The sequence below is a fragment of the Mauremys reevesii genome, linkage group 12 (genome assembly GCF_016161935.1).
Source record: "Mauremys reevesii isolate NIE-2019 linkage group 12, ASM1616193v1, whole genome shotgun sequence".
In the NCBI taxonomy this organism is placed as follows: domain Eukaryota; kingdom Metazoa; phylum Chordata; order Testudines; family Geoemydidae; genus Mauremys; species Mauremys reevesii.
In genome coordinates, this window is record NC_052634.1 from 51,264,276 (window position 1) to 51,289,087 (window position 24,812).

Genomic DNA, 24,812 nt, shown 5'->3' on the forward strand with positions numbered 1-24,812 from the left:
TCTGGTCACTGCAGCCCCCGATGCACCCTGCTGGGGCTCTGGTCACTGCAGCTCCCCGCTGCACCCTGCTGGGGCTCTGGTCACTCCAGCACCCCCGATGCACACTGCTGGGGCTCTGGTCACTGCAGCCCCCACCCCGATGCACCCTGCTGGGGCTCTGGTGACTGCAGCTCCCCGCTGCACCCTGCTGGGGCTCTGGTCACTGCAGCCCCGCTGCACCCTGCTGGGGTCTAGTCACTGCAGCCCCCGCTGCACCCTGCTGGGGCTCTGGTCACTGCAGCCCCGATGCACACTGCTGGGGCTCTGGTCACTGCAGCCCCGATGCACCCTGCTGGGGTCTGGTCACTGCAGCCCCCGATGCACCCTGCTGGGGTCTGGTCACTGCAGCCCCCGATGCACCCTGCTGGGGGCTCTGGTCACTGCAGCTCCCCCGATGCACCCTGCTGGGGCTCTGGTCACTGCAGCCCCCTGCACCCTGCTGGGGCTCTGGTCACTGCAGCCCCCGATGCACCCTGCTGGGGCTCTGGTCACTGCAGCCCCCGATGCACCCTGCTGGGGCTCTGGTCACTGCACCCCCGCTGCACCCTGCTGGGGCTCTGGTCAGTGCAGCCCCAACCTCACACTGGAACTGGGCGGGGAAAGTTTCTTCTCGCGCTCCCATTGGTCAGGGCTCTGCCTCCTCTTCCTATTGGCTGTCTCGGGAGGCGGAGTTTCCGAGAGGGCGTCACGTGGCCTTGAAGCGTCCGCGAGGCGGCTCCTGAGCAGCCCAACCCCCGAGCTCCCTCCCCACTGCCGCCCATCCCCTCCCTGCCCCGCCCCCAACACCCCCGAGCTCCCCCTCCCCAGTGCCGCCCATCCCCTCTCTGCCCCGTCCCCAACACCCCCTGAGCTCCCCTCCCCAGTGCTGCCCATCCCCTCTTCTGCCCCTGCCCCCAACACCCCCAGAGCTCCCCTCCCCAGTGCCGCCCTCCCCTCTCTGCCCCGCCCCCAACCCCTGAGCTCCCCTCCCCAGTGCCGCCTGTCTCCTTGCTGCCCCTGCCCCCAACACCCCCGAGCTCCCGATGCCGCCCATCCCCTCTTCTGCTCCCGCACTCAAACACCCCGAGCTCCCCCTCCCCAGTGCCGCCCATCCCCTCTCTGCCCCGCCCCAACACGCCCCCGACCTCCCTTTCCCCTCTCTGCCCCGTCCCCAACCCCTGAGCTCCCCTCCCCAGTGCCGCCCCTCCCCTCTCTGACCCCGTCCCAAACACCCCCAGGCTCCCCTCCCCAGTGCCGCCCCTCCCCTCTTCTGCCCCCGCCCCCAACACCCCAGGCTCCCCTCCCCAGTGCCGCCCATCTCCTCGCTGCCCCTGCCCCAACACCCCCGAGCTCCCCGATGCCGCCCATACCCTCTTCTGCTCCCGCACTCAAACACGCCCCGAGCTCCCCTCCCCAGTGCCGCCCATCCCCTCTTCTGCCCCGCCCCATCATCCCGCCGAGGACCCCTCCCCGATGCCGCCCATACCCTCTTCTGCTCCCGCACTCAAACACCCCGAGCTCCCCTCCCCCAGTGCCTCCTCCCCTCTTCTGCCCCCGCCCCAACACCCCCAGGCTCCCCTCCCCAGTGCCGCCCATCCCCTCTCTACCCCGCCCCTAACACCCCGAGCTCCCCCTCCCCAGTGCCGCCCATCCCCTCTCTGCCCCCGCCCCAACACCCCCAAGCTCCCCTCCCCAGTGCCGCCCATCCCCTCTCTGCCCCGCCCCAAACACACCCGACACTGCTCCTGGTTTTGGGAGGAACAGAGAAAGGACAAAAGAAGCAAGAGACGAAGAGAAAGGAGGGAGGGATGGATGGAGGAAAAGGTGAAACAAAAAGAAAAAACCCTAATGTCCCCAGTGATTTTAAGGGACAAAATCCCAGGTACGGAATAAAATTCTGCCTCCTTAAGCTTGTGTTTTCCATGCCTAGAATTCAACTGTCACCAGATGGATCAGACTGAACAGGTTTCAAACCTCGAGGAGGCTCTTACCTTCTAAACAGGGACGTCTGGTCTCTAGTAAACTCCCTAAAAGGGAAGGAGAAAACTCGAAAGAGGTTCCTCCTGGCGCTCACGTCCGTGAACCCGAATACTCCCTCAGTCCTGAAAGAGAGACCTGGAGAAGGAGACTTGCTGAAGCAAAGCCACAGGGGTCTCTGAGGTTTCCCTGGCCTCTCGCCCCGTCCTGCCTGGCTGATGTCAGCATCTCTCTGTGAGGTCACCACCTCCCCACCACCTTTGACCAATAGTCTGAGGTCCTGCAAAAGGCCTTTGTGATGTCACTGCCACACCCCTCCCTTGCTGTGCTAATGTCCTGCCCCTGGCCAGGCACTTTGGAGGTTTGAGCTGCTCCCTGTGGATCACCCCACTCAAGGAGCGTTCGTTCTAGGCAGCAAGCCGGCTAGACAGGAAAACATCAGACGCTGCTCCCAATGCTACACTCAGTTTTTCAGAAATTAGTCGACTTTGTGGCCAGAAGAGACCATTAGAGCATCTAATCTGACCCCCTGCATATCACAGGCCTCCTGTATGACACCAGAGCTACTTTTGGGGCAAACACATTCCAGAAAGGCATCTAGTCTTCATTAAATGACATCAGGAGATGGAGAATCCACCACTTTCCCTAGAAGACATTTTTCTCCAGCCCTCAGAACAGTTGGTGGCTCTTTGCTATTGAACGAGCTCAACCTGTTTAGCTTATCAAAAGAAGATTGAAAGGTGATTTCATTGAAGTGTTGAAGGGCCTTAATGGAGAGAAAATATTGGGTATGAAAGGGCTCTTTAATTGAGCAGAGAAAGGCATAACAAGACCCAATGGCTGGAAGGTGAAAAGAGACAAATTCATATTACTACTAAGGCACAAATATTCAACAGCGAGGATGATTCACGACAGGAACAAGCTCCCAAGGAAATTGGTGGATTCTAATTCTAATTCCTTATGAATATTCTGTGTGTTTGTGTCTGCAGGGGAGGAACATGCTATATGGCCAGAGGACTTTATTCCTCCAGCCTGCAAGGACAGAGGGGATGTCAAGGAGTTGCTCCTTCAATCCCCCTCCCGAAAGGCCCTTCTTAGGAAAGGCAAAATCCTGGAAAGAAAGAGTAACACTGAACAAGACTCCAGAAAGATGGATTTTTATACTCACAGTGAGAAGTTTTTCACCTGACAGGCACTTGAACCCTGGACCCTCAGATTAAAAGTCTGATGCTCTGCCAACTGAGCTAGCCAGGCTCACATAGGAAAAGTACAAGTTGGTGCAGAGGTGAAGCTATTCAAGAAAAAGCGAGATGGCCACAATAGGGGAAACCTGCTGCTCTCTCTCTCTTCCCAGCCCTGGCCTGGCTGGGTATTAGTGCTGGTTAAAAAGACGGGAAAATATCGGCATCTACCAGCCATTCATAGCTGTACAAGATTCAGGCACAATACAGAGGTGCCCATCTGTAAGTGCCGAATGGTTGGATTGGCTAATGCAGCCTGTAGACGTCCAGGGCACTCTGGGATATACAGCCAAGTGTCCATCACCATCATCATTTCAAAGGGATAATGATAATGGTAGCAAGGTTCACAACTGACTCAGCAGTTGCATACAAAGGTGCACGTTTGGCAGTTACATTGTCTCAGGTTGGCCACCCCAGTCTAGATGTAGAAGTTACAACATTTAAACTTGAAAGAGGGGCCAATTTCCCCATCATTTCCCACCTTTACATCCAAACACGATGAAGGTAGCAGATAGAGCCAGAGCAGGTTGTCTATGGGACCAAGTATATGCAGAGTATCCGCGACAGAGGTTTGTTCAACCTGTTCTTAAAAACCTCTGAGGAGAGAGACACCACAGACGCCTTTGGGAGCCTATTCCAGAGCTTAACTACACTCAGAGTCTGACATTGGTGAAGTAGGAGGCTGAGAAAAACAACACTGGCTGTCAAAAAAAAAACAGCCCTCCCTGGTGCTTTAAGCAGTAGGTTCTGGTGTTTTAAGAGCCATGGCCTGGGATCAATTCCTTTAAAAACCAGAAGTTTTTCAATGAAAATCTCCATTCATTTAGCATTTGAAATGGAAAGGAAAAGAGGGCTTCTTGTCCATATCAACAAGGCAAAGAATGGCTTTTTTCTCAGTAAATATTTTTAAAAGGTGCTGACTCGACCTGAAGATCTCATTTCATTTGTATTTACAATGGAATGATTCTCTCTAGGATAGACAGAAATTCTTTAGCTAGACTCGGATTCCACGGGAATACAAGAAGCGATAGTGTCTAACACCTGCCTTTTTTCGGACAACAGTGATGTCCAAGTTTTCCATGGACATTTCCCTTCCAGCACCTCAGGCCCCATCCAGCAATACAAGAAACTGAAATGCACAGAAAGTTTCTCACCGTAGGATTCACTGACCAGGCCGGGGGAAAAGTTTTGCCAGAACACTTGGTTATAATATCCCTCCCTGACCTTAAATGGAAAGCAAGGGGATAACTCTCAGAGCACATAACCACAGCTTATGAGTCTCACATTCTACACTGTCCATGTACCCTTCTCCCTCCCCCTCTATATTGACCAGCCAAGCCTGCCCCCCTCAAGCCAGGCCAAGACTCTTCTGGGTAAGGAGCTTGGAATTTACCCAGCTAGGGGCTCTAGATGCACCACTTTTGAAGATGTTTGGATTCCCTCCAACTTCTCTCATACAAATGCTAAATAGTTGGTGGTGTAATGTTACAGGAGAGGTTGAAATTAGGCTATTTCGTCAGATAGAAGACAGTGATTGTGTCAGGAGTGGGATGTGAATGTGCACGTACATATGGAGCCTAGAGCAACAAATGACAGTGTTAGGGGGCTTATTCCTTCACCCTCTTACTTCCCTGGTCCTTCTAGCATGAACAGAGAGCAACAATACCCGAAGTCCAAAGGCGCAAACAATTTGATGTTTATTGGGGTGAACGTCCAGCAAGCATGATTCCAGTTTCCTTCCTTAGTGTTCCCTTCCCAGCTCTGACACCACAGAGCCTTGTCTGTGTCCCTGTTTCTGTTCCCATCCCCTGTTCCCATTTCCCCCTGCAGCAAAACATGATCCCAATTCCCCCATCCCCAGTCCCTGTTCCCATTTCCCACCCACCCCCCGCCTTCCTGAGTGACTGTAGACTATATAGTAAAACCTGAGTTCTGCTTAGCTATTCCTTAACCAATCATTTTACTGAAATGTAACTAACCAATCCTAACATACTGTAAAATGATTATTTAACCAATTATATTCCACCATGCAAATAAACATACAAAACAATACAGAAGGGAGGATTTCACAACTATTAAGTGATAAAAATACACCTAAATTCTTAAAGTACAGGCCTTTGCAGACAGGCCTGAACATCTGTATCCTAACAGTCCTCGAGGTCAGGCAGCCTCTGGGTAAGGGGGTGGGGACTCAGATCCTTCCCCTGGCCAATTCCACCAGGGTCCTGTATAAACCAGGGAAGTTTGCTACAATAGCCAGACCAGATGCCCCCTTTACACTTGTACTCTGTTGTCATTGTTTCTCTCTCTCCCCTCCCCCCATCTCTGCTGCTCTCCCTCTCGGCACCTGGCCCCACAGCGCTTCCTGGCAGCCAGAAACTGTGTGTCTAGGCCTGCTCCTGTGGATGTGGCCTCTCTCCTGATTGCTGAGGAAAGGAACCTTTCCAGGAAATGGCCAGAGCTTCGGGGAATCCCTGTGTGGCTGTGAACAGAATTTGGCTCCTGGCACACAAGGCAACTTAAAAAGCTGAGCACCCAGATAGGGGTTTGAACCCTGGACCCTCAGATTAAGAGCCTGATGCTTTACCAACTGAGCTACCTGGGCTTGTTGAGAAACATCTTCACCGTTCACCACAAGAGCGAGCAGGCAGGCAAAAGAGGCAAAAAAAAGTCCCAGGAACCCCTCCTCTTTTTCTGCACTGCCACTGCCTGTCAGCAGGATCCCTCCTCCTCCTCCCTCCTGTGCCTCAGTGCGACTGAATCTCCGCAACCAGACAGCCGGTCCATCCGCTGCACCCCAATCCCCCATGCCTGAGCCTCCCTGCCAAAGCCCTGCACCTGGCTCCATAGAATTAAGTCTCACGTGTCACTGGGAACTCGACTTCTTGTGCCCAGAGAGTCTCAGCCCCGCTCAGTAGATGATCCGAGAAACACAGTGTCCGGCTTTTCCAAAGAAGAGCTTAGACCCCCTCATCATGTGGCCTAAAGGATAAGGCATCTCCCTGTGGATCGGATGATTCAGGATTTGAGTCCCCTCGTGGTTGTGCTCACTTTGTGCTGCAAGTCCTGCTCCCTTCAGGGCTGGAACCTCTTCTTGGCCGCTCAGGCCAATGCTCTGGCTTCAGCTAGAGCCCCGGGAAGGAGTTGGGGGTTGGGCGTCACAAAGGCTGGGGCATGAGCCCCAGGTGCTTCCAGTCTCGCCTTTGCCCTTCCTGACTTGCCAAAGAAAATGGGCGGCTGCCCGGGCTAGCGTGTGGAGCAGTTTCCCTCTTCCAAATGTGCCCCTGTCCCTGTTCTAAGGGCTTGGCAACACTTGCAAGTTTGAACGCATTAAAGCAGCCTTAACTCCTGAGGTGTCTACACTGGCAAGGCACATGGAGCGCCTGGGCTCTGCCGCTGGAGCTCTCCTGGTAATCCACCTCCATGAGAAGCATAAAGCTCACTGTGCCTCGGCTGAAACGCCTGGGCATCACTGCACTGTCATTGGCCTCAGGAAATGTCCCATAATCCCCTGAAGTCAAGTGCCCACTCTGGTCACTGTTTTGAAATCGGCTGCAGGCATGCGGATATCCCCTTTCAAAGCTCCGTTTCTGACAGCCGGCTGCTTATCTGCTCTAGGACAAAGCAACCATTAGTGTGGAATGCTGCTGTTGTGAGTGTGTGTGAGAGAGGGGGGGTCTGCTGCTGTCCGAACACACAAGACAGCATGCTGACACACTCTCAGACCCCCAAACACACTGTCTCACCCCCCCATGTACACACAACACACTCCCTGTCACACTCCACCCCCGTCCCCCATTTGAAAAGCACGTTGCAGCCACTTGCATACTGGGATAGTTACCACAGTGCACTGCTCTCTGTGGCATTGCCAGAGCTGCTAATGTGGCCACTCCAGTGCGCTTGCAGCTGTCAGTGTGAACACACGGCAGCGGTTTCCCTGCTGTGGTTTCACTCCCAGTGCTCTACATCTGCAAGTGTAGCCAAGCCCTAAATTTGCCAGACCAACTGAACTCAGTAACTGCCCTCCACCACCATGTGCAGGGAGTAGGGGCACTGTGGAGCACACACCACACTTGCTGGCTCAGCCTTGTGCATGCTGGGGTGGCCACCTCCCCGTTGATGAGACCTGGTCCCACCATCTCCATGGAGCTCCAGTCTGCCCTGCTGCCATCCCTGTCTGTGTTGTCTTCTCTAGCAGTTGACTGGAAGGTGAGCACTGGCCGCATGCCATGTAGCCGCATTGTCTCAAAGGGCGAAAGCAGGAGGAATGGTGCCTTCATAGCCCACCCAATATTCCATAACATAGTTAAGGAAAATATTTCTCAATGAACTCTCAGTAAAAGATCAGAAACAGCCAGTGTCTGCATCAGTCTACGAGCATTGGTATTTTCTTGAAATTTGTCAGACCAACCTAACTGACACCTAACACACATTTGAACCTCTTTTTTTCACACTGTTGCTCATTCTCAAGGTCTGCTTTGCCTCCAGACATATCCATTCTCTTTCAGAACAGCCTTGCTCTTTCATTGAGGTGTCAGAGTAAACACTTCCCTTCACTCTATTCTCAAACAAACACTAGTATTAACTGTTTGCTACTGATGGGTTTAGAAAGCATTTGTCAAGTGGAAGATGCCATTTCTGGGGGATTGCTCCCAAGATGCAGTACTTTGTGTTCCAACATCTCCCAACTTCCTTGGTGAAAATAACACCAAGGTTTCTTTGCAATATACAAGAAGAAAGGAGTTTTTCACCCCAGATGGGACTTGAACCCACAATCCCTGGCTTAGGAAGCCAATGCCTTGCCCATTAGGTTACTGGGGCTCTTAACTGTGCATGAAAGAGGGATGGAAATTCCCTCTCATAATTGCACATTCCTCACATTCACTCAGAAGCCAAATACCCCATTTAATCGCCTTACAGAAATGACCAACCTAAGAGAAGCCCCACTTCCCTCCCGAAGTGATGCCCAGTGGGGGAAGCCAGGACAACAGAGTGGGGCGGCAGGTGGTGGCCAGACTCTCACCGCCAGGTTCTAGTCTAGCTCAGGGTCCAGCTCAACTTCCTCCTCGCGCCACTGGCCCCCAGTCCCCTTCCACCACCAGGTCAACCTGGGCACTAGGGCAGGAACCGGGTGAGGCAGCAAGTCAAGCTGAGCAAGGCAGGTAAAAGCGAGTCTTGTCTTCATGGGCCGCTCACATGATGTCCTTTTTGTGTGCAACCGCTGCAAAAACATCCTGGACAGAGAAGCAGCAGGCCAAAATATTCCCAAACAGCTGCTAAAGTAGCTCAGTTGGGAAAGCATTAGAATGAAGATCTAAAGATCCCTGGTTCAATCCCAGGCTTTGGCAGATTCTTTCATCCTTTTTGTGCAGGGGTGGCTTGCTCCCAGGAAGAGCAACAACACCTTGACCTGAGGCAAATACCTGATATTGAGCTCCTGAGCATGAGTTTCTTCCTCTAGTTGGCCCACCTGACCTATAAGGATGCGGTACCTGTCTTTCCCACATGACTTCTTTGTCAACCCAAAATGGCAAGAACATAGTGAGGCAGGATGGCCCTTGGAGATGGGGCAGGGACTTGGGAAGAAAGTTCCTCTGCAAAGCTGAGTGACAACAGTGCTGGGGAAGGGGCATGTGGAACGCAGCAGGGATTCAGAGGCCCAAGAGGAGGAACTTGATGTTAAGGTGTGAAAGGAAAGATCTATGGTAGGAACTGGCTCCCTTCCTCTGGACTGTTTGGTGTTGAGGTGGATTTTAATTGTGTCAGCCGGCCTGAGAACCACTGGTCCTGTTTTCTTGACCGTGAGAGGAAATGTTTTTACAATGAGCACTACCTGGCACAGGTCTGTAGTGAGGTCGGCTTAGAGAACGTGTTTCTCTGTAATGGAGCCAGTGGAGGGTGGGTGGTAGCCTCCTAGTCCTCTGACCTGAGCTCACACCAGCGGCAGAGGGGATACACCTTTCTGCGGGGACAGGCCAGGAGTCGCATTAATCAGATTTCCGTGAAGGAGAGCACGTCGACAGCCCAGTGCAGGGTGGTGCCAATGGACTGTTCGGATCACACAACTCTCACCGTGTGCTCAGTGTGGGCAATTCCCTGACCCACAGCAGAGGATATTGGAAGCTGAACATCCAGAGCTTGCAAGATAAAGGAGCAGAGGGGGAGGCCTGGCGGTGTTGGCAGAACGGGAAAGCATCAGAGGGTCCTATGGTAACCAGGGGGATTGGTGGGAGTCGGTAAGGGAGGGGTTGGTGGCTTTGTTCCAGTGGTCGGGCAAACACCACAACATTAAAGAAACCAACAGTGCCAAGTCCTGCAGTGTTGCCTGTGGGATTTCCACAAGAGCATCCAGGCAGGGGAGCCAGTCAGCGTGTGACTGTACGACCGGATCAAGTGACAACTGCCCGAGTTCCAGGAGATGAGGCTCCAGCTGGCCGATATGAGCAGGAGCACCGAGTGAAGGGAGGGGTGGCCTCCCCTGACATTTTTGTAGCCTGCAGGGAACAAAGACAAAGTAGGGGGATGCAGGGACTCAGGGCAGGCCCCACGGACGCGGTAGATCAGGATTATAGTTGATGGAGGAGGAAAGAGAGTCCTGCGAGAGGAAGCTGCTGGTGGGAAGAACATGAGGCTTTTAACTGCATGGGGGGTCCAATGTTTGAGCCCTAGTTTTAGCAGCTGGCTTTTAAGCTGCTGTGCAGGCCAGTTCAGCTGTCAGAACACTGACTAGTGCCAGCTGAGCTCAGATCACAGTGGGAATTTGGGACCTGTTGCTTCAGACCTAAGCATAGGTGGAGTTTCAAGGCTTTGTCTTGCTGTTTCAAATGATATGGGAGCCGGTGTTTTGCCTGCTGGCTGCTGTGACTTGCGCACCAGAGGGGAGGCCGGTTCCAGCAGGCTGGCCTTGTCTGGAGCCCTATAGGGAAGGATGGGAGCTGGCTTTACTCTGAGTCCTGCAGCCAGGCACAGGAGGCCGCCCTATTGGTTGACCTACTGGCCCAAAGTCACTTTGGTGGCGCTGGTCTTTCCCCAGGAATGCTGAAGCACAGGCCTGAGGGAGGGAGACTCAATCCCCCTCCCTCTTGGTCAGGGCGGAAGAGGCGGCTGTGAGAGCTGCCAGGTTCCTGAGCTGGGCCTTCCAGCGTTTGGGGAGGGTGGAGCTGTGACTGGGGCATGGTGCTGGCAAAATGCCTCAGGGCGCTGGCGGGAGGAGCAGGCCAGGGCTAGGGCTGAGAAGAGAGAGAGAGAGACCAGCAGGTTTCCTCTAGTGTTTGCTGCGCCCTTTTTCCTCCGTAGTTTCTCCTTTGCATGAACTTGCTCCCTTTCTCTGTGAGCCTGGCTAGCTCAGTTGGCAGAGCATCAGACTTTTAATCTGAGGGTCCAGGGTTCAAGTCCCTGGTCAGACACTTAACTACTCCCCAAGGTCTTAAAAATCCCTCTCTTTGGAGTTCTTCTTGATGTTACTTTTTCTCTTCAGGATTTTGCCTTTCCTAAGAAGGGGTTTTGTGTGGGGGTTTGAAGGGGCAACTTCCTGACAGCCCCTCTGTCCTCGCAGGCTGGAGGAATAAAGGCCTCCGGGCAGGGGCAGCCCTAGACTAGCTGTCAGCACCTGGCACCCTAGGCAAACCCCACAATCAGCACCCCCCACCCCGAAACCCCAAGGGCAGATCTAGGCTGAGGTATTTTGGTAAACAGGGAAACATTTTGCCCCTTTTTTCCTTTTAATGATTTTAAGCGTTTTTGTGGGTTTTTTAAACAGAGGCTTAATTATTCAGTTTGTTCATCTGTCCATCTGTCCAACCAATGTTTCTTTCTTCATTCTTCTGGTTCTGGCTGCCCCTTACTAAAGCCATAACTTTGGTCTTGAACTTTATAGAGTAGTGAGGTACCTTAAGGGTTAAATGCTAAATCCCAAACCCAAACAACACTAGTTACCTGTGTCTGGCAAAAGGTGTCTGGCAGTTTTGCCACTTTGAATGATTCAAATGGATTTTCAGTGGCATTATTATAAAAAAATGCAACAAAGCAGAACCAAACCAATTCATCGTAAACCTTCAAAACAAGAGTTTTACAAACCATGAGTGTCAGTTTAGGTCCTTAAAACCTTACATCATCACACACAGTTCTCCTTTGCCTAACATCCCTTGCACTGCGATTACTCTTTTTAACACAACTGTACCCCGATTGCACGTCCATCTTGTACAACCAGAGCCAGCCAGGGGCAGGCAAGTTAAGTTCCAATAGAAACCCTGGACATTCCTTTAGTGATTTTGCTTACATTACCCAGGAGTCAAATCATTTTGATGAGATTATCTCTCCATCTGCTGCCTGCAGCCGTCCCCTATAGACCATTTCTGTGGGCAAAGGGCCCATTTCCCCTCAGAATGGCTGTAAAGGCTTCTGGGGACAAAACATAGTGGTGGTAGTAGCCACTTTACCTGACCCTCTTGTATAATATAATTACCAAACTTCTATCAAATGTGACTGCACAGAGCTGCACATACAGTTACATTCACTGAAAGTGAGCAACTGTCCCCAGAACTCACTGCCAGTGGCACAGGTACCTTTTAAGTACCGAGATGTGCAGTGACATCTTTCATGGGAACCGGCCAGCGTGTGCACGGCTGGCATGTGCAGAGCAAAATTTGCCCACGGGCGCTGTGTCAGGCTCTGGCACCGCGTGAGACAATGGACCACTTTCTGGTGGCTGGTTTGTTTCCCCAGCAGGTGTGGGGACTTCTGGCTACATGATGGCAGCTGCCAGACTCAGTTGGACAGGATTCTTTTCAGCTCACCTGAGGCTTGTTCCTGGCCGAACGAGGGCAACCACAGGGCGCCAGCAGAACCAGCTGCAGCTGCAGCCAGGGCGCCCTCAGCAGGGGCCGCTGTATAGCGGGCGGGTGTCATGGGACACACTGCGCCTGCTCAATGTCAGAAAATCCCCTTCAGACTAAACCAGTTTGTTTCTCGAAATCAAAACAAGTGGGATGAAAGTTCTTTGCAAAAATATTTTGTTGCCAAACAAAAGCATCTCCTGTTTGTCACAGTGTGTTAAATTGTCTCATCACACACAGAGGGGAGACACTTAGATCACAAACATTAGATAAGATGCTTCAGTCTGAGCTAAGTAGTTGCTGCTCTTAACAATTGCAAAATAAAAAAATACAAATCAATTAGACTATTTCAGGTATTCTATTATGTCATAATGTGATCAGAGTAACCATGATAGGACACCTCATATTATGCACTACACCTAGTGACACGCTCCAATGGATCCCCGTCCTCCACCCACTGTGAGGTAGGTAGGAGCGGATCATTATTATCCCTACTTGAAAGAGGGAGAAGCTCAGGCTGAGACAGGAGAATTGACTTGTCTGAGGTCACACAGCCAGCCAGTGGCAGAGTTGGGAACAGGACCCAAGAGCCCTGATTTTCAAACTAACCATCAGATCTTGAATTTCAAACATTGAATGACCTGAATAAAGTGCTCTCATATGAGCTCCAGACCAACAACAGTGCACAGTAATTATTCAGCAAGTATTTGAGGAGAACTGCAATGTTAGAGAGAATCATGAACTGCTCAGAGACCATTAATGCAGAGAAGCAGCAAAATTCATCAAACATAGAACTGGTTCTGACTTATTTCCTTGGTCTTAAAAGAGAACAACAAGGACCTGAGTCTCCTCCCTGTCAATAACCCCCTGCTCAGCCAATCAGGGTAGAGACTGAGGACGGGAGGCTGAGGGTTCTCACCAGAGAGCCCAAAGGATGGCCCAGGTCACCGGTGCGGATCACTGCCCGAGCACTATTTCAGCCCCACATTTTTGGGTGGACCTCCCACAGTGGGAGCTGCAGAGCACTCCCCAGCAAAACACACACACACACACACACACACACACACCGTTCCTGCTGTTGGGAGGGGAACAGGTGAAAGGACAAAAGAAGCAAGAGATGAAGAGAAAGGAGGGAGGGAGGGATGGAGGAAAAGGTGAAACAAAAAGGACAAACCCTAATGTCCCCAGTGATTCTATGGGACATAATCCCAAGTGTGAAATAAAATTCTGCCTCCTTAAGCTCGTGTTTTCCATGCCTAGAATACAATTGTCACCTGAAGAATCAGACCGAACAGGTTTCAAACCTCAAGGAGGCTCTTACCTTCTAAACAGGGACGGCTGTTTTCTAGTAAAATCACTAAAAGGGAAGGAGAAAACTCGAAAGAGGTTCCTCCTGGCGCTCACGTACGTGAACCCGAATACTCTCTCAGTCCTCCAAGAGAGACCTGGAGAAGGAGACTTGCTGAAGCAAAGCCACCGGGGTCTCTGAGGTTTCCCTGGCCCCTCACCCCTGTCCTGCCTGGCTGATGTCAGCATCTCTCTGTGAGGTCACCACCTCCCCACCACCTTTGACCAATAGTCTGAGGTCCTGCAAAAGGCCTTTGTGATGTCACTGCCACACCCCTCCCTTGCTGTGCTAATGTCCTGCCCCTGGCCAGGCACTTTGGAGGTTTGAGCTGCTCCCTGTGGATCACCCCACTCAAGGAGCGTTCGTTCTAGGCAGCAAGCCGGCTAGACAGGAAAACATCAGACGCTGCTCCCAATACTACATTCAGCTTTTCAGAAATTAGTCAACTTTATGGCCAGAAAAGACCATTAGAGCATCTAATCTGACCCCCTGCATATCACAGGCCTCCTGTATGACACAATAGCTACTTTTGGAGCAAACACATTCCATAAAGGCATTTAATCTTCATTAAGTGACATCAGGAGATGGTGAATCCACCACTTTCCTTGGTAGCTTGTTCCTGTGGTGAATCATCCTCGCTGTTGAATATTTGTGTCTTATTTGTAATATGAATTTGTCTCTTTTCACCTTCCAGCCACTGGGTCTTGTTATTCCTTTCTTTGCTAGATTCAAGAGCCCTTTAATACACAACCTTTTCTCTCCATTAAGGCCCTTCAACACTTCAATGAAGTCACCTTTCAATCTTCTTTTGATAAGATAAACAGGTTGAGCTTGTTCAATAGCTCACTAGAAGGCATTTTTTCCAGCCCTCAGAACATTTGTCATCAGACTCCTGAACTACAGCTGTATGTGGTTCTTGTTCTTCTGCACAACATAGCTCCTGGAGAAGAGGGATCTGCAAATGTGCATTCATATGATACCTTTGTTTAATTGATGAAAAAATAAACTAGACACTTAGAGGATTGGAACTGATTTCAGCTGATGGACAGCTTCGCTAGGTTTTTATGCATTTGGACAGCGAAATCTTGAGTGTTTACATTGATATCAAGCACTCCCGTATAGAGGAGCCCCTGAACAGAATGGAGAATGGAAATGAAAATGTTTTCCTTTTTTTTAAAAAAAGGAAAGAAGGTTATAAGAGAACACTGGGGTTTAAACTGAAGATCACTGGAGCTGCAATCAACCACTCTACCACTGAGCTATACCAGCACAATGAGCTGAATAGAGAATTGTGATTTTCAGGACTTTGAAGGACAAACCCTGCTTCATCGAGGTCCTTTGCCATTCCCAGACCACAGGTGGTTTTAAAAATGGGGTTTGATTAAACTTCTTAAATGTGGCAAACACCACAGCTTGCGCACCCACCGCTATAGCTTCTCCCACTGACATAGCTGCCACCTCTTGGGAAGTGGATTAACTGCACCCACAGGAAAACTCTCTCCCCTCAGCATAGAGCAGTGGTTCTCAAGCTGTGGGTCAGGACCCCAAAGTGGGATGTGACCCTGTTTTAATGGGGTCGCCAGGGCTGGCATTAGACTTGTTGGTGCCTGGGGCTGAAACCAAAAGTCTGAGCCCCACCACCCAGGGCTGAATCCCTCAAGCTCTGGTTTTGCCCTCCCCCAACTGGGGCAGAGCTCAGGCTTTGTCTCCTCTGCCTGTGCTCAGTGTAGAGGGGCTTGGTGCGTCTTTCTAGGGTCAGGTAGTAAGTTGGGTTTTTTTTGGTAGAAAGGGGTTGCAGTGAAAGGAAGTTTGAGAAACCCTGGCATAGAGCCTCTGAATATGTCTAGACTTGGCTCCCTGTGGCAGATCAGACACTGAAAGTGCAGCCATGGAGACACCACACACCAGCCTGGCCTAGCAGGCAAGAATCAAACCTCCACAGACAAATGCCTGTTGCTTTCTAACCCATCTCCCTCAGCCACCACCACTTAACAAAGGGGCTTTTCTACATGATGGTTCTGGTCTCACTGAAGGGTCATTTCCAATTGTTTGCTCAGACCAGCATTAGGGGAAATGGTGCCCTGGGCAAAGCTTGTACTTTGGCACTTCCCCATTGCCCCTGGACGATCCCCACTCCCCCCTTTACTGCTAGCTCCTGCACTCCCAGCCCTTGCACCTCCTTCACCCCTAACTCCTGCCCCCTCCTGTGCCCCCTTTGCCCTTAACTCCCTGGGCCACCAGTCATTGCCCCTCTCCTGCAGCCCCTTCACATGGTTCCAGTGCTGGGGGCCCTGCACTTGTTCTCCCTTTCCCTGGGCTTTGGCATCACTAGCCCCTGATTAGCGAGTAGGGTTCAGTAGTCCCCAAAAAGTGGGGCATGACTCCTAGGGGGACACAGAGGAACATTCATGGAGTCAATGGAATCAATTGAGCTTCTTCAGTCTCTCGCTGGAGACATTTCCCTTGTTTTTAAAGGCAAAAATCCTGATCTTTCCAATGGGAGCTGCTGCTTCAATGTTTAGTTTGGGGAGGGATCTGGCTGCACTCAGAGATCTGCCCGCGGGTTACAATCTGCGATCCGAAGGGCCGAACGCAAACAGCGTTTAGATGGGACCGTTAGTGCCGCCCCCATGTGGCCAAAGACTAGAACTGACCAGCAGAGTTTACAGCTGGAGCCTGGGACGCTCCTGAACAAACTGGGCACAAAGCCTCTCGCGTGGGACCCTCGCTGTGCAGCAGGAGGCGGAGGGAAGCTGATTGTCAGGGCTCAGGGCAACTCTCTGCCAGGCTGAGCCGGTGTCTGTGCTAAGCTCGGCATCAGTCAGGTGATTCTGGGAAGTTCGGGGTCCCCGGGCTCCCACAGGAGGGGGAAGCAGGTCACCCCTGGAGCAGGTTAAAGCTGCAGGTTGACAGTGGGGTTGCTGCCCCTGTGAACAGCTGCTGTAGCACCGCCTGGGCAGGACAGGGAGAGCCAGTTATACCCCCTCCCCCCCAGCCTGTATAGGGGGATGGGAGCACTCACACCCTGGGGACCCACCCACCAGAGATCTACGGGGGGGGGAGAGTGGCACCCACACACCCAGGATCTTGTAGGGGGGGACAAGGGCATCCACACTCTGGGATCCTCTGCAGAGGGACGGACACCCACACACCCAGGATTCTGTATGGGGGGCAGAGGTACCCGGACACCTGGGTGGGGGAAGGGGGCACCGAAACATCGGGGATCTTACCTGGGAGGACAGCGGCGCCTGCAGCTTGACATGAGATGGGGGCAGGGGGAGCAGAAGCATTTCCCAGTTCCAGGCTGTCCCCGTCTGGCCAAGGCACAGAGCTCACAAGCAGAGTTTAAAGCTCCAGCTGCCAAGCTGCAAAGTAAGCTGGGCCCTTTGGCTGGTGCCTGTGATCCCAGCACCTGGGAAGACTGAGGCTGGCGGATCGCTTGAGCTCAGGAGTTCTAGGCTGCAGGGGGCTGTGCTGATCGGGTGTCCACACTACATTCAGCATCAATATGGTAAGCTTGGGGTACCCAGGTTGTCTAAGGAGGGGTGAACTGGCCCAGGTCAGAAATGGAGCAGGTCAAAATTCCCATGCTGATCAATAGTGGGATCACACCTGTGAATAGCCCCTGCAGTGTAGCCTGGGCAAGACAGTGAGACACAGTCTCTTTTTATACAGACACCCCCCGCAGAGCCTGGAGGGGGGAATGGGAGCACCCACATGCTGGGGATTCTGACGTGGGGGGAGGGATGCCCCCTGCCACACGGATCTTGAAAAGAGGAACAGCGACACCCACACACCACAGAGCCTGGATGGGGGCAGGGGAACCACAGACGGCAGCTAGTTCATGGGGTGGGGGACACACCCATATGCTCCGTTGCACCATTCTTAATGAGAAGAACGGGGGCATCCACACAACACGGATCCTTAACGGGCGGGGGGACACCCACACACTCCACTATTAACCAGGAGGGACAGGGGCAACAGACACCCCCAGTAGCATGGAGAACCCCCACATCCACCGGATCTCTCATGGGGGGTAAAACAGAGGGGATTATAATGGGGCCCAGCGCACCCACACACCGGGGATTGTTAAGGGTTGAAGGGACAGGGACACCCCCACACACTGAGATCACGGCCTTGGAGGAACGCAAAACCTCCACAGAAGGACCTGGTCTGTTCCATGATGGCAGCCCAGCCTGGGTGAGTCAAAGTCTCTTTTTATACAGCCACACCCCAGAGATCCTGACTAGGGCGAGAGCGACACCCACCCACCAGAGATCCTTAATGATCTAGGGTGCACCCACACACCAGGGATTCTTATGGGTGGGAGGAATGGAGATAGCCAGACACACTGAGATCACTTCCTCCAAGGAGCCTGGGCCAGACAGGGAGACACAGTCCCCCTTCACATATCTGCCAGACAACCTTCCTCCCACTCCCTCCACACAATGTTCTTATCTGGAGGTGAAGCCAGGGAAATCCCATGGAGGATTCTTATCTGGGGAACTGGGGGGACCCACTTACCACCAGAGATTCTTAAGGGCAGGAGGAACAGGGACTCCCACCTCTGCAGCATGTGGGTGGGTTGCCTGCTGGGATCATCTGGGCATATTTCACCTCGTCAGCTCCCTGCCATTGCCTTGGGGGCCCCTTGTTCGCTGCCTCTGGTACCCAGTTTAGCCTCCTTCCTGAGGGCTGAAACGCTTTGATCTATCTAAGGTCTGTGGGATCAATACGTGTCATGGTGTAATTCTGTGTTATTCGGGGGTCAGACTAGCTGAGCTAATGGCCCCTTCTGCCCTTAAACGCCATGAAAACATTTCCCTGGTTTCTCCTTGCGCCTGACAGACACCACGGTGAGGGGCCCGATAGAAGATCCTGGACACAGCGCTCTGGCTCTTACGTTACTTGGGGACGTCAGCACTTTCCTAGCAAAGCTGCTGCTAAAGCGCTGGATTTGGGGAACGGTTCGGCTCCGATTCAGAGATCTGCCTGCGGGGTGTGAACCTGCCACGAGGAGCGGGAAACGCAACCAGCAACGGGAGGCGTTGGCTGAGCTCCAGGCTGCCCCCGTGTGGCCAAAGCTTAGAACTGAGCAGCGGAGTTTAAAGCTGGCGCTGGGAGGGACCTGAACACGTGGGCACGAAGGCTCCTGCGTGTGACGCTTGTTGGGTGGTCAGCTGAGCGTAGCTGATTGCCGGAGTTCAGGGCTGCACCCCGGGGTGCTGAGCAGGTGTCTGTGCTCAGGTTGGCCTCGCTATGCTGGTTTCTGGGAAGTTTGGGGTCACCAGTCCCCCTAGAGAGAGAGGAGCCAGCCCAGGAAAGGAGGCTTTCAAAACTCTGGTACCAATTGGCAGTGGGACTGCCCCTGTGAAGAGCCGCTGCAGCCCCGCCAGGGAGAGCCGGTCTCTCTTTATGCAGCCCCTCCCCCATTCCTCAGGACGAGGGTTGTGCTCAAAGATCTGTGCCCCGTGTTTTCACCTCCATGTGAAGCGCACAGTGCAAATAACCCTCAGCACATCAGCTCAGCTCCAGGCTCCACTTCCACCTGCTCAGAGCGCAGAGCTCCCAGGCTGAGCCTGAAGTTGGAAGTGGGAGACCCTGTAACCAGCCAGGCCCTGTGGCTGGTGCCTGTGATCCCGGAGGCTGAGGCCGGTGGATTGCTTGAGCTCAGGAGTTCTGGGCTGCAGGGGGCTGTGCCAATTGGGTGTCTGCACTAAGTTTGGCATTGATATGGTGATCCTGGGCAAGCTTGGGGTCCCCAGATTGCCTAAGGAGGGGTGAACCGGCACAGGTCAAAACTCCTGTGCTGGGATGTAGTGCCAGAAACTGCTCCCTGTAGGACTTTGCTACCTGCAGCAGTTACTGAGACCTGAGGTTGTTCTTATTTGCTGACTTGTCCTAATTGGCTAAAACTTGACAGTGGTGGGGGATGGAAGCATAAAGGCTTCGTCCTCCAAGCGACCCTGCCTGGTGTCCATCTGTATCTATTACCTCTTAACACAGGATTGTAAAAAATAGAGTGAGGTCATTTAAACATCATTTATTTTGCAGCTTCATTTACTGTGCTAACAATGTAGCATCCTGACACCGATACTTCTGCCCATGTGACCTGTGGGTTGGATTCATTTTAGTGGGACGCGGGACATGTGGAGGATAATTTAAACTCTTAATTTCCTTATGGTTTCCCTGCAATATACTTTTCTGCTGGTGCAATTTCTGACCATTGCACATCTATTGTATTTATTACAATAGGCACAAGTAAGTCACACAAGTGACATAGTCTAGGGGCTTGGCTACACTTGCAAGTTAGAGCCCATTAAAGCAGCCCCGGGTGCCCTAACTCCTGAGGTGTCCACACTCGCAAGGCACATGGAGCACCTGGGCTCTGCAGGTGGAGCACTCTGGGTAATCCACCTCCATGAGAAGCATAAAGCTCGCTGAGCCCTGCTGAAATACCCGGGCATCAGTGTGGACGACGTGTTGCATCACTGCACTATGTTTGGCATCAGGAAATGTCCCATAATCCCCTGAAGTCAAGTGCCCACTCTGGTCATTGTTTTGAAATCGGCTGCAGGCATGCGGATATCCCCTTTCGAAGCTCCGTTTCTGACAGCCGGCTGCTTATCTGCTCTGGGACAAAGCAACCATTAGTGTGGAATGCTGCTGTTGTGAATGTGTGTGAGAGAGGGGGGTCTGCTGCTGTCCGAACACACAAGACAGCATGCTGACACACTCTCAGCCCCCCACACACACTGCCGCTCCCCCCACGTACACACAACACACTCCCTGTCACACTCCATCCCCATCCCCCATTTGAAAAGCACGTTGCAGCCACTTGCACACTGGGATAGCTAACACACTGCACTGCTCTCTGTGGCATTGCCAGAGCTGCTAATGTGGCCACTCCAGTGCGCTTGCAGCTGTCAGTGTGAACACACAGCAGCGGTTTCCCTGCTGTGGTTTAACTCCCAGCACTCTTCCTCTGCAAGTGTAGCCAAGCCCTAAATTTGCCAGACGAACCAAACTCAGTAACTGCCCTCCACCACCACGTGCAGTGAGTAGGGGCATGGTGAAGCACACCCCACACTTGCTGGCTCAGCCTTGTGCATGGTGGGGTGGCCACCTCCCCATTGATGAGACCTGGTCCCACCATCTCCGCGAAGCTCCAGGCTGCCCTGCTGCCATCCCTGTCTGTGTTGTCTTCTCTAGCAGTTGACTGGAAGGTGAGCACTGGCCGCATGCCATGTAGCCGTGTTGTCTCGAAGGGCGAAAGCAGGAGGAATGTTGCCTTCATAGCCCACCCAATATTCCCTAACATAGTTAAGGAAAATATTTCTCAATGAATTCTCAGTAAAAGATCAGAGGCAGCCAGTGTCCGCATCAGTCTACAAGCATTGGTATTTTCTTGAAATTTGTCAGACCAACCTATCTAACACCTAACACACATTTGAAGTTCTTCTTTTCACACTGTTGCTCATTCTCAGGTTCTGCTTTGTCTCCAGACAGATCCATTCTCTTTCAGGACGGCCTTGCTTTTTCTGTCTGTTTCACTCATTGAGGTGTCGGAGTAAACACCCCCCTTCCTTCTATTCTCAGACAAACACTAGTATTAAGTGTTTGCTACTGATGGGTTTAGAAAGCATTGGTCAAGTGGAAGATGCCATTTCTGGGGGATTGTTCCCAAGATCCAGTACTTTGGGTTCAAACGTCTCCCAGCTTCCTTGGGGAAAATAACACCAAGGCTTTGTTGCAATATACAAGAAGGAAGGAGTTTTTCCACCCCAGATGGGACTTGAACCCACAATCTCTGGCTTAGGAAGCCAATGCCTTATCCATTAGGCCACTGGGGCCCTGAAAAGCAGTAAAGAGAAGGATGGAAATTCCCTCTCAGGATTGCACATTCCTCACATTCACTCAGAAGCCAAATACCATTTAATGGCCTTACAGAAACGTCTGCGTCCCCTGGCAGCGAGGCACCTGGGCAGGTCCCTAGCAGAGCTGAGCACCACCTTTCTGCCAGCCATCGTTAGAGAAGAACCCCACCCTAGAGTCACCCCTCCCTCCTTCAGCACCTCCACGGCTGTGGCTCTGAGTGGCAGTAGGATGATTAGGGGGCGAATCCGGGGATGGAAGGGAGGTAAGGTCGGCCTGTAAGGAGTAACCAGGTGGGGCTGACCCAGGGGGAGGCTGTGGGCTGTTGGTTGGTTGTTGGGATCCGAGCTCTAGTTCAAAGCTGCACAGTGACCTGACACCCAGGGTTATAGGGCCGACATAGTGACCCCCTTACTGGCCTCGGTGACCCCCAAACCCTTGTTACTAAGGGCATTGAGGAGTCTCTGTCCCTTAATAACTTCTGGGAGCTCCCCAGCAGGCTGCGGGCGTCAGCCACCTCCTGCCTCACAGGTTAGACTCTTGGCGCTGTGCCAGCCGCCCCCTCGCTTGCAGGCCCAGTGTAAGAAGCAGGAGGCCTGGTGCTGGCAGAAGAGGGTTTTGATTGATCGACCTCTGTGTTATGGGCACAGGACGCTTCCACTCAGTAGCATAGCTGGGGGGGGAGCGAGGGGAGCAGCTAAGGGCGTCGGGTGCCTCCGGTGGGGGTGTGGAGCAGCCGTTCCTTTTCCTGTCCTTTTTGTGTGCAACTGCTGACAACAACATCCCAGACAGAGAAGCAACAGGCCAAAATACTACCACACAGCTGCCAAAGTAGCTCAGTTGGGAGAGCGTTAGACTGAAGATCTAAAGGTCCCTGGTTCAATCCCAGGCTTTGGCAGGCCCTTTCATCCCTCTGCACAGTGGTGGCTTGTTTTCTGGAAGCACAGTGGTCCCTGTACCCAAGGTGAGTCCCTGAACTTGGGCTCTGCAGTAGGAAAAGATCTTGTGGGCTTCTGCCCCTAATTGGCTGGCCTGACATTTAACAATGAGGGACAGGAGCTGTCTCTGCTAAGTGAGTTATTGGTGGACCCAATATGGCAGGAAGAGAGTGCTAGAGGGGGTGCTGGGCAGTGACAGGCAGGTATAGAGGATGAAAACTCATGTGTGCAGCTGAGGGAGGGCAGTACCAGGGAAGGGGCATGTGTGAAAGTGGCTGTGTGGAAGGTGGAAGGGAGTTGGGGGCCCAGGAGGAGGCACTTGATGTTCATTGCCTTGGAGCAGCTGGGCTTGGACATGGTGGGTGTTCAGGAAATGCACATTAACAACTCTAGGGTAGCTTGATGGGCAGAGGGTGATTGGGGGAAGGGCCCATCTCTCTGGTCCTCCAGGCCAGTGAAGAATGATGGGGTTGGAGTCTTGTTCTTCACATTCATGGTGCGAGTACAGAAGGTGGTGGAGCTCTGACCAGGGAGGGCATTACTGGTGGCTTTGTGCTCCATGGCACTGGTTACTGCTATATTAGTGTGTATGGTCCCCAGATAAGGCATGAAAGGAAAGTTCTATGAAGGAACTGGCTCCCTTCTTCTGGACCGCACGGTGTTTGGTGTCGGAGGGGATTTAAATTGTTGCACCGGCCTGAGGACTGCTGGTCCTGTTTTCCCAACCGTCAGAGGAAACTCTTCTATGATGAGCACTACCTGGCGCAGGTCTGTAGTGAGGTCGGCTTAGAGAACGTGTTTCTGCACAGTGAACCAGTGGAGGGTGGGCAGTAACCTCCTATTCCTCTGACCCGAGCTCACACCAGCCGCAGAGGGGATACACCTTTCTGCGGGGACAGGCCAGGAGTCGCATTGACCGGATTTACATGAAGGAGAGCGCGTCGACAGCCCAGTGCAGGGTGGAGCCAATGGACTGTTCGGATCACGCAGCTCTCACCGTGTGCTCAATGTGGGCAATTCCCTGACCCAGGGAGGAGGATATTGGAAGCTGAACATCCAGAGCTTGCAAGATAAAGGAGCAGGGGGGCGAGGCCTGGAGGTGTTGGCAGAACGGGAAAGCATCAGAGGGTTCTGTGGTTACCAGAGGGATTGGTGGGAGTCGGTGAGGGAGGAGTTGGCGGCTTTGTTCCGGCGGCCGGGGAAACACCACAACATTAAAGAAACCAACAGTGCCAAGTCCTGCAGTGTCACCTGTGGGATTTCCACAAGAGCATCCAGGCAGGGGAGCCAGTCAGCGTGTGACTGTACGATCGGATCAAGCGACAGCTGCCCGAGTTCCAGCAGATGAGGCTGCAGTTGGCTGATATGAGCGGGAGCACCGAGTGAAGGGAGGAGCAGTCTCCCCTGACATTTTTGCAGCCTGCAGGGAACGGAGACAAAGCAGGGGGATGCAGGGACTCAGGGCAGGACCCACGGATGTGATAGTGCAGGACCACAGTCACTGGAGGAGGAGAGAGAGTCCCGCGAGAGGAAGCTGATGGTGGGAAGCAATAAGTGCAGAGTGCAAACCAGCCAAGAGTCACAGGGGTCTAGAAAACAAAACAGCAGCAGGTCCCATGGTGTAATGGACAGCACTCAAGGATTTGAGTCTTGGAATCTGAGTTCAAATCTCAGTGGGACTTCATGGCGATACGTTGCTTTGCTACAAAGCACTGGAGCTCAATGTGTTTGGCTACCTTCTCTCAGGGTTAACTAGAGTGAGGTGTTTTTCCCTCACGCTGGGTGACCGATCCCCACGGGAGATAGGTCTTTGGTCGGGCTGGTTCAATAGGATGGCGGCTATAGGTTGGGGTCCTAGAACTTAACAGTCTGGCTAGAGATTCCTGTGGATTGATCATATGGTTGCTTCTTGCTGCTTCACCTGATGTCCAAAACTTTGGTCCCTGCAGCTGCCACACTTTTCCTCTTGCCCACATGGCATTTAAAAGAAGGAGGGTCAGGGCCAGGCTTCACAGTCAGGGCTAGGCAGGAGGGAGGCAGAGTCCCAGGCTGGAGCCCAACACACCTCTTCTCCTCTGGGCACCTGGGGTGTTGTTTCCCCCTGTACAGGCACCCCTGGGGCCCTGCACTTCACACAGCTCTCCCTGATTTCAGCTGTTAGTGAGGGAGCCTCACGGCTAGCGCAGACTGGGCAGTTTCTTGCATGAGAGACACTGTCCCAAAGCAGGACTAATGCTTAGAGCTGGTTATCAGTGATTTCAGCTCTGTTGGTCTGCAGCAAGACTCTCCATTGAGTCTTAACCAGCTCTGTTATTACACAGGGAAGAACAAAAGGGTCAAATGGGGCCTGGAACCTTTAAGAAGAATCCACCCCACCAAGTGCCAACACTTGTCGATACCTGCTCTCAGCCCCACTGAGAATGTTTTGGGGTCACTCCTCACCTTTATCAACCTAGGGGGGGTCTCACAGAATCATCATTAACAGGTTCTCTGGTGGCGCAATTGGTTAGTGCACAGTACTTATAGGGCAGTGCTGAGAGGAGCTATGCTGAGGTTGTGAGTTCAAACCTCACCTAGAGCA

General features: G+C 52.8%; 5 non-coding genes across 5 annotated transcripts; 3 read left to right on the forward strand and 2 right to left on the reverse strand.

Annotated features, from left to right (window-relative positions):
• Positions 1-5,768: 5,768 nt before the first annotated feature.
• TRNAK-CUU lies at positions 5,769-5,841 on the reverse strand. The gene has a single exon. It is a non-coding gene; the product is annotated as a tRNA-Lys (tRNA).
• A 4,728-nt stretch (positions 5,842-10,569) lies between these two features.
• Positions 10,570-10,642, forward strand: TRNAK-UUU. Its single transcript has one exon. It is a non-coding gene; the product is annotated as a tRNA-Lys (tRNA).
• Positions 10,643-21,198: 10,556 nt separating this feature from the next.
• Positions 21,199-21,271, reverse strand: TRNAR-CCU. Its single transcript has one exon. It is a non-coding gene; the product is annotated as a tRNA-Arg (tRNA).
• An 847-nt stretch (positions 21,272-22,118) lies between these two features.
• TRNAF-GAA lies at positions 22,119-22,191 on the forward strand. Its single transcript has one exon. It is a non-coding gene; the product is annotated as a tRNA-Phe (tRNA).
• A 2,527-nt stretch (positions 22,192-24,718) lies between these two features.
• Positions 24,719-24,812, forward strand: TRNAI-UAU. The gene is made up of 2 exons: positions 24,719-24,756; positions 24,777-24,812. It is a non-coding gene; the product is annotated as a tRNA-Ile (tRNA).